The following is an 11,114-nucleotide window of genomic DNA, read 5'->3' on the forward strand; positions in this document are numbered from 1 at the left end:
TTATTATAGCTAGAAATGTAATTATCATTACGATCAATTGTCGCTTAATTCTATATAAACACACTGTTTAACTTACACATACCACCAGAAATCTGTTTTGGAACCTTAAGAAAAATATAAGCAGTTTGAAACTACAATATTACTAATCAAAGCACATGCTTTGAAATAAAAAAAACTAAAAGCATTTTAGTATCTATGTGTATCTAAAAAAGAGTATAATATATTAAATGTTACAAAAATTTATTCGGCCAAGGAAAATTACACTGGACCTTTTTTTATCAATTACTGCCTACTTAGAAACCAACGCATGACATTGCCTGCACCCAATTTGTTCTTTCTCTTCTGCTTAAATGAGTGCCTTTCGTACACTAAAAAAAGTTGTGGGTTTAGAATTATAGAAGCACAAACCGGGTAAAAATGGTTCCAGAGGTGAAATAAAGAAACAAATGATAAGAAAAATGACGTGATTACAGCTAATTGATCAAAGAAGATTTATGATGGTCAAGTTTCACATAAGGTAGTTCATGCAGTTTAAGATTAAAATTTGCTAATGCGTGGGAAGAAACTATTTCTCTCTCATTTGCATCTCAAACACTAAACAGTCAACCTTTACTTCTTCTTCTTTAAGTTCAATCTTCTATCGAAGGTTGGAAATCATCATGGCTATGTGGACCCTGTTGACTGCGGTTCTAAATACTTCTGCACTACTGCATTTACACCATTCCCTTTAGTTCTTAAGCCACGATATTCTTCGTCTTGCCACATTTCGCTTTTTTTTTAATTTTGCCTTGCATGCAAGCTGCAATAATCAGTATCTTTGCATTCTCATCTTCTTCTTCTTCTTCTTATGGTGCCTTATCCAATTAGTGGATGTTGGCGACAATTCTGGCATACTCCTCTCGGTCTTGTGTGGCTCTAAAGAGTAAATTGGCATCAAGGTTTGTCCAATATCTTATGTTTTTAAGCCATGAATATTTTTTTCTTCCGATGCCCCGTTTTCCTTCTATCTTCCCTTCCATAATAAGCTTTAAGAACTGGTAGTTGGAATTTCGGGATATATGACCCAGACAAGCAGTTTTTCTTCTTTTTATTATTGGCAGCAATTCTCGTTCTCTGCCCATTCGATATAATACTTCGACATTTGTTGTATGATCTGTCCAGGGAATTTTAAGTAGTCTTTCAAATACCCACATTTCAAATGTCCAGGTTTCTACACCATATAGCAGTATGGAGTAAATGTAACATTTTGCAAAGCGATATCGAAGCATTCAGTTAAGACTGCTGTTGCTTATCAAGGTTATCATATTAGTAAATGCTGTTCTGGCTTGCTCAATCCTGCTACGTATCTTTATGTCTGGATCTAGATCTTCAGTTATCCAACTACTGAGATATCTGAACTTGGGGACCTTTTGTATGTTTTTATTGTTTACTCTTATATTTAATTGCATATTTCGTGTTCTGCTAACCACCATTACCTTTATCTTGTCTATATTAATCTTCAAGCCCAGTCGTTCTCCTTCAGTGTTTATTCTATCTATTAGTCATTGTAGCGCTTCTTGACTATCAGCTATTATGACTGTATCATCAGCATAGCGAAGATTACTAATAGTCTGTCCGTTGATTTTGATTCCATCTTCAGTGTCACTTAAGGCTCTATCGAAAATCGTTTCAGAGTGAAGATTAAAAAGGAGGGGTGACAGGACACAACCCTTTCGTACACCTTTTTTGATTGAGAAATATGATGTATAAATACGTAAGACCGAAGCATTCTTAGGCGTAGTCCTAACCGTATATTCCGACAACAAAGCAACTTTTTAAGTTTAGCGAATGATACACGTGCTATTTCAATACGTATTTTAAGTTCTTTGGTTTGGTCTACATTTGATGTTATACATCCTCCTGAGTATTTGTAGGTATCCACACTCTCAATTACAGTATTCGTAACAATCAACTAGATGTATGCATCTGCTGATTTGGTCATGATCATGCATTTAGTTTTTTCAAATTCATCTTTAGTCCGTATTCATGACAGCAATCATTAAGGCGTTGCATTACGTTCTGTAAATCATTTTTGTTATTCGTCATTATTACTCTATCGGCGGCAAAACGCAAGTTATTCCAAACTTTTTTGTTGGTAGATTTATCTTCTATTGCATCTGAGAGCGCTTCTTTAAATACCGCTTCACTGTAGACATTGAACAGAAGTGGTGACAGCACGCAACGTGGTGAACTCCTATCTATATTTTAATATCTTGGATGTTTTGGTTGTCATCTCTTACCTAGGCAGATTGATTTGAATATAGATAAGATATAATTTTCATATCACGACTGTTAATATTTGTGTCTTTTAATATATCAACAAGCTTTCTATGTTGAAACTTATCAAATGTCTTTGCAAAATCTACAAAACATAAGTACATGTCCTGATTTATATCCATGCATATTTGGGCCAGCACCTTCAAGCCGAACAAAGCATCCATTGTACCCATACCATTTCTAAAGCCAAATTCTTTGTCACTAATTTCATATTTAAGAGTTTTAACAATTCTGCTGTGTATTATTTTCAAAAATGTTTTAAGTGTGTGGCTCATTAAAGCTATTGTAGGTCGATTGCAGCCATTGTCTGGGGATTGTGGCAGCCTGATATATTAGATTAAAGAGTTCAACCATTACATCAATAACATCTTCATCAATGACTTTTAATAATTCGATGGGCACATTATCTGGTCTGGTACTTTTTTAACCTTTTTTAACCTTTACTTCATCATCATTATTATCCAGCCCCATTTTTACATCCATTGTTGGATATAGGCCTCATCCAAACGTCTCCAGTTCTCTCTATCTCTAGCTGCTGCAATCCAGTTTGTTTCTATTCTCTTTAGGTCGTCGGTCCATCGGGTGGGTGGTCTGTCTCGACTTCGCTTGTCGGCTCTTGGTCCCCACTCCAATAATCTCTTCGTCTATCTTCCGTCTTCCATTCTAGCAACATGTCCAGCCCACCTCCGCTTTTGTTTATTGATTCGCAGTATAATATCGTCTACGCCAGTTCGTCGGCGTATCTCCTCATTTCTCGCGCGAACTTTCAAGGTCAGGCCCAGCATTGATCTCTCCATTCGCCTTTGGCAGTTTTTCGGCAAGTTTTTCGGCAGTAGAACAGCAGAGACCCTAACTTTCGTTAAAGTTTGGGTCTCTGCTCCGTAGGTCAAGACTGGTAAGATGCATTGGTTAAATGCCTTCCTTTTCAGGTGAATTGGGGTATTTGTTTTAAAAATGTCTCTCATCCTTCCATATGCCGCCCATCCCAACATGATTCGTCTATTTAGCTCGCAGGTTTGGTTGTCTCTGGTTATTATAATGTCATGAACCAAGTATGTGTATTTATCGATTAATTCTACCTTGTTGTTATTGATCTGTATCTCTTCGCTGGGAACCATATTGGTCATCATTTTGTTTTCTCGAAATTTATCTAAATCCCAGTTTCTTGTAGTATGTCATTCAGTTCTTGGAGCATGTCTTTGATCTCTCCCAGATTATCTGACAGAAGCACGATATCGTCCGCAAAACGGAAATGGTTTAGTCTTTCTCCATCGATGGATATTCCTTTCTGTTGCCATGTTAGTCTTTTAAATGCATACTCAAGAACGGTAATGAATAGCTTTGGTGACATGGTATCACCTTGCGTGACTCCCCTTTTTATCTTTATTTTATTAGTTGCTGAATGTAGACTTATGTAGAATATACATTCAACCTTTACTTACCTTACCTTTATTATAGTTGTAAATTTTTTTATAACATCTACTTATTAATAAATTTATTTCCAATCTGTACATCTTATCAGATTCACACTAATTGTGAATATTAAGATGCTTTCAAGATTTTATGCTGTTTGAACGTTAGAAATCCCTATTTTAAGTTGCATGTACTGCTTCGACTGATGTTTGAAGTTTGTGAATAATAAATTTTAAAACTCTATTAGGCTATTGCATTGTTAAAAGTCCTCGGCTACGTTTTCTTTCTGGTTTTCCTTGGAGCACTTATCTATTCAAATTATCGTCACATGTAATATGTCCAAATAATGTTAATATTTAAAATATGAAACTAAAAAGAGTTTGCAAATTATTAGTCTTTACAGAACATACGTCTTAGTTCTTTTAGCTTTTCAAGCTTTTCAGATATTCCAAGCATTCTTCTCCAACAGCCATTTTCAAATATATCAATTATTTTTCTATCTGTTATTCGAATGGTTCAGATTTTATGTGGTGGTCCCCTTAAGTATTTATAAAAGATCTAAAAACTTAAAATAATAAAATATAAATTAACCTATTTAAGTATCATTTTAAAATACGACTCGGATCTACCCTAATATGAAAAAAGGGACCAAAACCGCGATAAATTATGTTGCATCAAATAAAAGATATTTTATAAATATATTAGTTAAAAAGATGATAAAAAAATAATATAAATTTGTAGATATTCGCAATAATTCCAGTTGTCTGTGTGTATCATGGTATTAGAGCATCCCAATTGCTGATATCGGCCCAGCATTGGGGAAACATCGAATTGCTTCTGGAAATCGGAAACGTTTCGTTTGACTCCGATTTCGCATTCCGCAGTGGCCGCAAATCGAAGGCTTAATGCACCATTAGAGGCCAGGAAATTGAGTAATTTAGTCCTTTGGATTTGATTGGGTTACACAACCGGTACGATGCAGGAGTTAATTTTGGTGTATGGACTGCATCAAAATAAGAGAAGCATAAATGTTGGTTTATTTTACATGTTATCCACATATAAAGAAAAAGAGATGTAAAATTTTTCATACAAAAAACGTTACGTCACGATTTATATAAACTGACTTTACTTGTGTATGTATAGCTATATTAGACAAGCCAACGATGAAAAAAGTTTTTTGATAAAATTACCTTTATCTTATGTATTTTAGTTTGCAAAAGTGCAAAAATCATATTAAAAATGGTGTATCACCTACCATTATTTCAATTTAACATTTAAAATTGCATAATTTCATTTTATTTTCTTTGAAGAGCAGAGAAATCTAATGTTACTTGGTTGATAGCACTCTTAATGAATTGTTCAACACTCTTTGTTCTTCTTCCCCTTTATTAACAGCTGTACAGTTCCTTTATTATAATAAACATAACCTCACTTTTCAGTGTTTGCTAGCTTAACAGTTTGCATAAGCCCGCTTGTCCAGATCACACTTTAACTGCGATCGAATCAAGGTGACATTTTGACATAAATTGGTAACACTTATTTGACAGTTACGGCGTTGATACTTCAGATTTGTTTTTATTATTTACTATTGATTAAATTCTCTCCTTTTTAAAACAAACCTGGTGTGATTTAATTCTAAAATGTCACCTAAAATGTTAAATAGTCATTGTAAAGAGATGGTAGCTTCTTTGATTTATTATTTTGAACAGGAAGTTTATGTAGATGCTTAAAATATATTTATACTCTTGTTTTAGCGTGTAGATGCAGCTATAAACTTACATATTTCAACTGTGAGTTCTATCTGTCAGACCGTAAAAACTAATACACCTCTAACATCACCACCCAAAAAACGTAGTAGGCCTGAAAAAGTTACTATGTATTACTGAAATAATAAATACAAGCGAAATTCGTAATACAATTTAAAGTATGTATGAACGAAGTAAGTACACTTTTGCTAGATATAATAAAGTGTATTAAGGTAAACAGATTTGTTTAACATGAAATCAAATTTAATTCTTTTCAGAAGAACACGTGACTTTGACCTCTTTATGGATTTAATTAAAGAAAAAAGAAGTGTTTAGTACAACGATTTCCAAACATTTTTTTGCACCACGTCCCCTTGTGTTAAAATAAAAGTTTCTCGCGCCCCCTACCCCTTATCAATAAATTGTATGGGCCAAGGAAAAAAAACAAAAACAAATAAGTATTAGATAAAAAACAAAACATTTATTTATACTGCCATAAGATACAATAATAGTAATTTTTAGAAAATACAAAAATTATTAATAAAAGAAATATAGATTAGGTTGGGTAGTGAGATGGATGTGCTTGCATTTTCTTTACTATTAGGCCTATTCGTGGCTGAGTTTTAGTAAAGTGCACAACGCAAGTCACCAGCAGCATCAAGTTTACTCCGATACGTTGTTTTAATTGCCACAAGTGTTGAAAATGCTTTTTCGCACAAATAGGTGCATGAAAAGGGCAAATATAAACGAAGAGCTTTCCGTGATACACTAGGATACACTTTGAAAGATTTTAACCAAAACGAAGGTTTGTCCATTATGTGAACGTTGTATTTGGCAGAGGAATCATGTTTTAGTTGCAAAGCATCTTGTTGAAGTAAATCAGGCAAGGAGTCTATGTTGACATGAAGTAGATCAATTGATATTCTGAAAATATTATCGTTACAAGTGTTTGGGAAGTATTTCTTGAACTCTTCAATTAGGCTCTCCAAATGGTTTGATATTTCTTCTAAGATTGACTCTAGTTTAGAGAAAATCGAATAATTGCAGGAGTTTGCTGATATTTTGCGCCTCCCAAGTTGTAAGTTCTAAATATACATCTTGATCGCATCACGATGAGTAACTATATTTGAGCCTCCAACTTGCAGTTTTAGGTTAAGGCTATTCAACGAGTCAAGGACGTCTGGACAAATAAGCTTATATACTATTATATAAGCCTTGTTTTTTGGAGGTCATGCTTAGATCATTTTGCTTTTGCTGTTCCAAGAAGGTGATTACTTCATCTCGAAAGTAAAATAATCCTGTCAACATGTTTCCTTTTGAGAGCCAGCGTACTTCTGTATGAAATAGCAGTGTTTTGTGATTGATCAATTTTTGCCAAGAGAGTTCATGTTTGCCAAAAAAATCTGACACTACTTTCATAACATCAATAGCTTTTGTCGTGGTCTCCGGCTCTGTAGAAATGAGTAGCTCGTCCTTCATTCTCGCGTTTTCAATATACCGACCATAAAAAATAAACGGAGAACATTGTGCTATATCTGTACTCTCGTCTAGCTGAATAGCAAAAATGGCTATTGTTTTACTGCCTCAACTACCTGATTTTGTATGTCTTGGGCCATATTATTAATGCCACGTTTCACAGTATTGTCAGAAAGAGGTGTTTGCCTAAAAAGAGGTAAATATCAGCTGCCTTTAACAAACACGGTTTAACAAGCGTCTCCCCAATAATATGGTTTTTCTTTTCTTTTTTCTTTAGCAATCAAAAGTGATAGCTCATATGAAGCTTAAAGCACTTTTTTAGATGACTGAGCCGTAGAACCAGTACTATCCAACTTCATGCGTTTTAAATTTTCAAATTTTGTAGCAAAAAATTCCTTTGGTTTGTCCTTAAAAGAGTTATATTTGGATGACAAATATCTTTTAAGACGATTAGGTCTCATTGTATCATTTATTAATACTTCATAGTAAATTACACACTAAGGATGTTCGACATTATCTTTACGCATAGAAATAAACCCATATTTGACATAATCATCATTACATCTGCGTTTTTTTATTGCTAAGCTCATTTTGACTACAATAACGTACCCTTTTATAATGCAAAAACACGTGCAAGCTAGGTCAAGGTATCTCAAACACTGAATCACAATTGATTAGCTGCGGTTAGCTGGCCTGCGTCTGGTGGAGGAAGTGAAGGAGGGAGGCAGTGCTTGGAAACATTCGGTTGTTAAATATGCACTATTGCCACATTGAACGGCTCACATTCCATTCTTTTAAGCATTCGAATTCAAATTTGTGTGTAAAGTCAGATGTAACAAAACATCATGGTTCATTAAGAATTTTAGAAATACTACCTAAATTTAATTTAATTTTCGACTTGTCTTGCTCTCCCCTGATATATCCTCACCCCCCGTCCCAGGGGGGCGCGCCCCTAATTTTAGAACCCCTGGTTTAGTAGTTGTCATATGTTACTCTGTATTGCGCTGAAAGACATTGGTTTTACACTGCTAAAAGATAATCCAAGCCAAGAACTGATAAAACAGTCTCATATTGCTGTAAAGAGAGTAGAATTTTTAAGAATATCAAAAATATAAACATAAAGAACTATACAAGTTTGTTTTATAGATAAAACTTTGATATCTCTGAATGGATCTATATGTCGCTCATGTTAACACTAGGATAAAATAGGTGTAAAATCTATTAAAACTAATAGAAAATGGTAATATATTTATTCATATTGAAACCGTAAAGGTGTTGAAATAATTTTTTTTTTGCAGATACATTATTCTTCAAGGTGGTAATGAAAATGGCCTCATTGAGGATGCAGAAGCTATATTTTTCTCTAAATCGGCTTTAATGGACTACCATGGAGAAATGAGTCAAGCAAATTTTTTGTCGTGGTTTGAAAATTAACTATTAAAAAGTTTGTCTAAACCATCCCTAATTATAATTGATAAAGCTCCATACCAAAGCATGTAGTTAGAGAAAGCAAAAAACATACCTTCAACCAAGACTAAAATAAAATATTCGTTAACTAATAATAAACGAACCTTTAAGAACGAGCTTTTTTGGATGATTGCACAGTAAGTTCTCCTTATGACAGTTAAGTTCAGGTTATCAATATTTATTTTTAGAAACAAGCCACCTCCAAAATACATTGTTGATGATTTACCAGAACAATATGACCATAAAGTATTACGTTTGCCACCATACTACTGTATTTTCAATGCTATAGAATTAATATGTGGAATTGCTAAAAACTATTATAACCGACATATTGGTAGAGATGGCTATGAAGAATGTGATGCATAAAACAGATGGAAAGAAGCTGTACAAACTGTTACATCCCACATAAGGCAAAAATCTATTATTCATGCAGAAAATGTAATTAAAAAGTGATAAGACCGAGAGCATACACTATATCAACAATGTCAACGGAGATCTTTGACGTAGATAATGACGTGCATCGGGATTTATACTATACTCACTGTACGTGTACCAAATATAAAAAAAATGTAAAGGGTGGTTCTGAAGTTCTGAATTCAGAAATAAATATGCAAAATCGATAAAACGCCCTGGACCTCGGTTATAAAAACCGTTAGAGCCAATAAATGTAGTATATCTACATGTAGTGTACATGTAGATGTACATGTACATGTAGAACCGCCTTGGTAACCTATATTCATCATTTATATTTCAGTTTCCCAATCACACACTTCTTCTTTTTCTTCTACGGCACTACAGCTCAAATTGAGCCTTGGTCTACTTTATTTTTGCCTCCACCCTTGCTTCCCTGTGGCTGATCTTCTCCATATACGGACTCCTAAAAGGGCTTGTGCGTCGGTGTTTATGGTATCTTTCCCTGCATTCTAGCATTCAGTGCTTTTTTGGTAGCCTATCCTCTCCAATTCTTCTCACATGTCCGGCCCATTGCAATCTTTGTATACTAATAAAGTCTGACAGTGGTGCTTGCTTATTAAGTTGATAAAGCTCGCTGTTGTATCGACTTCTGAAGATTCCGTTTTCACTCACAGGTCCTAGTATTTTTCTCAGTACCTTCCTTTCGAATGTGTCGTTTGCTTTTGGATGTTTCTTTCAGGACCCATACTTCACTGCCATAGCATGCTATTGGTCGACTTAAGGTTTTATAGATTCTCATCTTTGTATTTCGGTGGACATTTTTAGAGCGCAATATATGCGAGAGGGCAAAATAAGCTCTGTTTGCCTGCGTTATTCTTTTCCGTAATTCTCCATCTTCTGATCCGTTAGCATATATTTCTACTCCCAGATATGTAAACTGTCCAACCGTTTCAATATAGTCCCACATACCCCAATGACACACCCTGAATATGGTTGTTTCCTCTTTTAATTTCTCATGGCATATATGTAATACAATTTATATTTAATAAAAAGAAAAGACAGTTAAGATTCGATTTCACGTATAGTGCGTTTGTATATCCGCTTATACGTATTTCACCCTAAAAGGGATCTTCGGAGCGGCTATTCACAACCGCTCTAAACATGAAAATAATCTTTTCTGCCATATTAGAAGCAACTATAAAATGGCTTCGATCTGGACGCAATAGCGACATCTGATAACTAAATCCTTAAACTAATTTTCGAAACCAAAATTGGGTTTCGAAAATTAGTTTACGGATTTATTTATATTTAATAATTTGTAAAGAGTCATAAATTTTTTTTATTTAAACAATAATTTTCCCACCATTAGTTTTATATCGTTTATTAATTTTATTTACGTCGACATTGTTATCACGGTTTCATCGCAACATGAAATAAATTTAGCTGTCCTAACACCTTTTACCCCTATCAATCTCCCTTTTCACGCCTAAAATAAACTTATCCACTCGTAAGAAGTAATCGCTTATCGACTAAGAAAAAATACTCCCCACGAATCAGTCTATACACACTCGATCGACATCGTGTGAGATCCATTATTTCATCTGAGATAAACCCAATGGGCCAATAAACGATACAGCATTCCTCGCTGCACATACACGTTGTGAAACAGAAACCTCCAACTTGAGTGGAACAACACTGAAAATTATAGGGTTGTTAGTACAGCAGCTTGCAAAACTATTTATATTATTTAATGAAGTTTATCCATTCTTAATCTGCTTTAGATAAAATGTTTTTAACAAAATCCGAATAAATTTTTTTTTATTGTACTATGAACATTAATTAATGTTTTATTCTCAGCAAGCTTCTCTGATATGTTTTTCTTCATATGTGTTCCATGTAATCCATATTTGAGGGGTGCCAAACCATTAAGTTGTGAGTGCCAATCGAGCTAAAATATGTTTTATATGATTAAAACGTTGTATATATGTGCCGACCTTTACTTGCTCTCTTACAGCACAATCTCTGAGATGCTTTCCATCTTGAATACTGTGAAAGAGAAAGTGATAACGTTGTATGTGCTTTGTCACTTGCTACAAACAATCTACGTAAAGTGGCCGACGACGAACTTAAATGTGTAGCGTCCAAAAAATGGATTTTAACTACATTGCAATGAAAAAAAAACTATTATAATAATAATATTCATTCTAATCTATCATTTAAGCATCGACGAGTTGATACATGCCCAACGTGTGACTCGCTCAAAATAGACACAGCTCTAACATG

This window comes from Diabrotica undecimpunctata, chromosome 7 (genome assembly GCF_040954645.1).
Source record: "Diabrotica undecimpunctata isolate CICGRU chromosome 7, icDiaUnde3, whole genome shotgun sequence".
Lineage (NCBI taxonomy): Eukaryota > Metazoa > Arthropoda > Insecta > Coleoptera > Chrysomelidae > Diabrotica > Diabrotica undecimpunctata.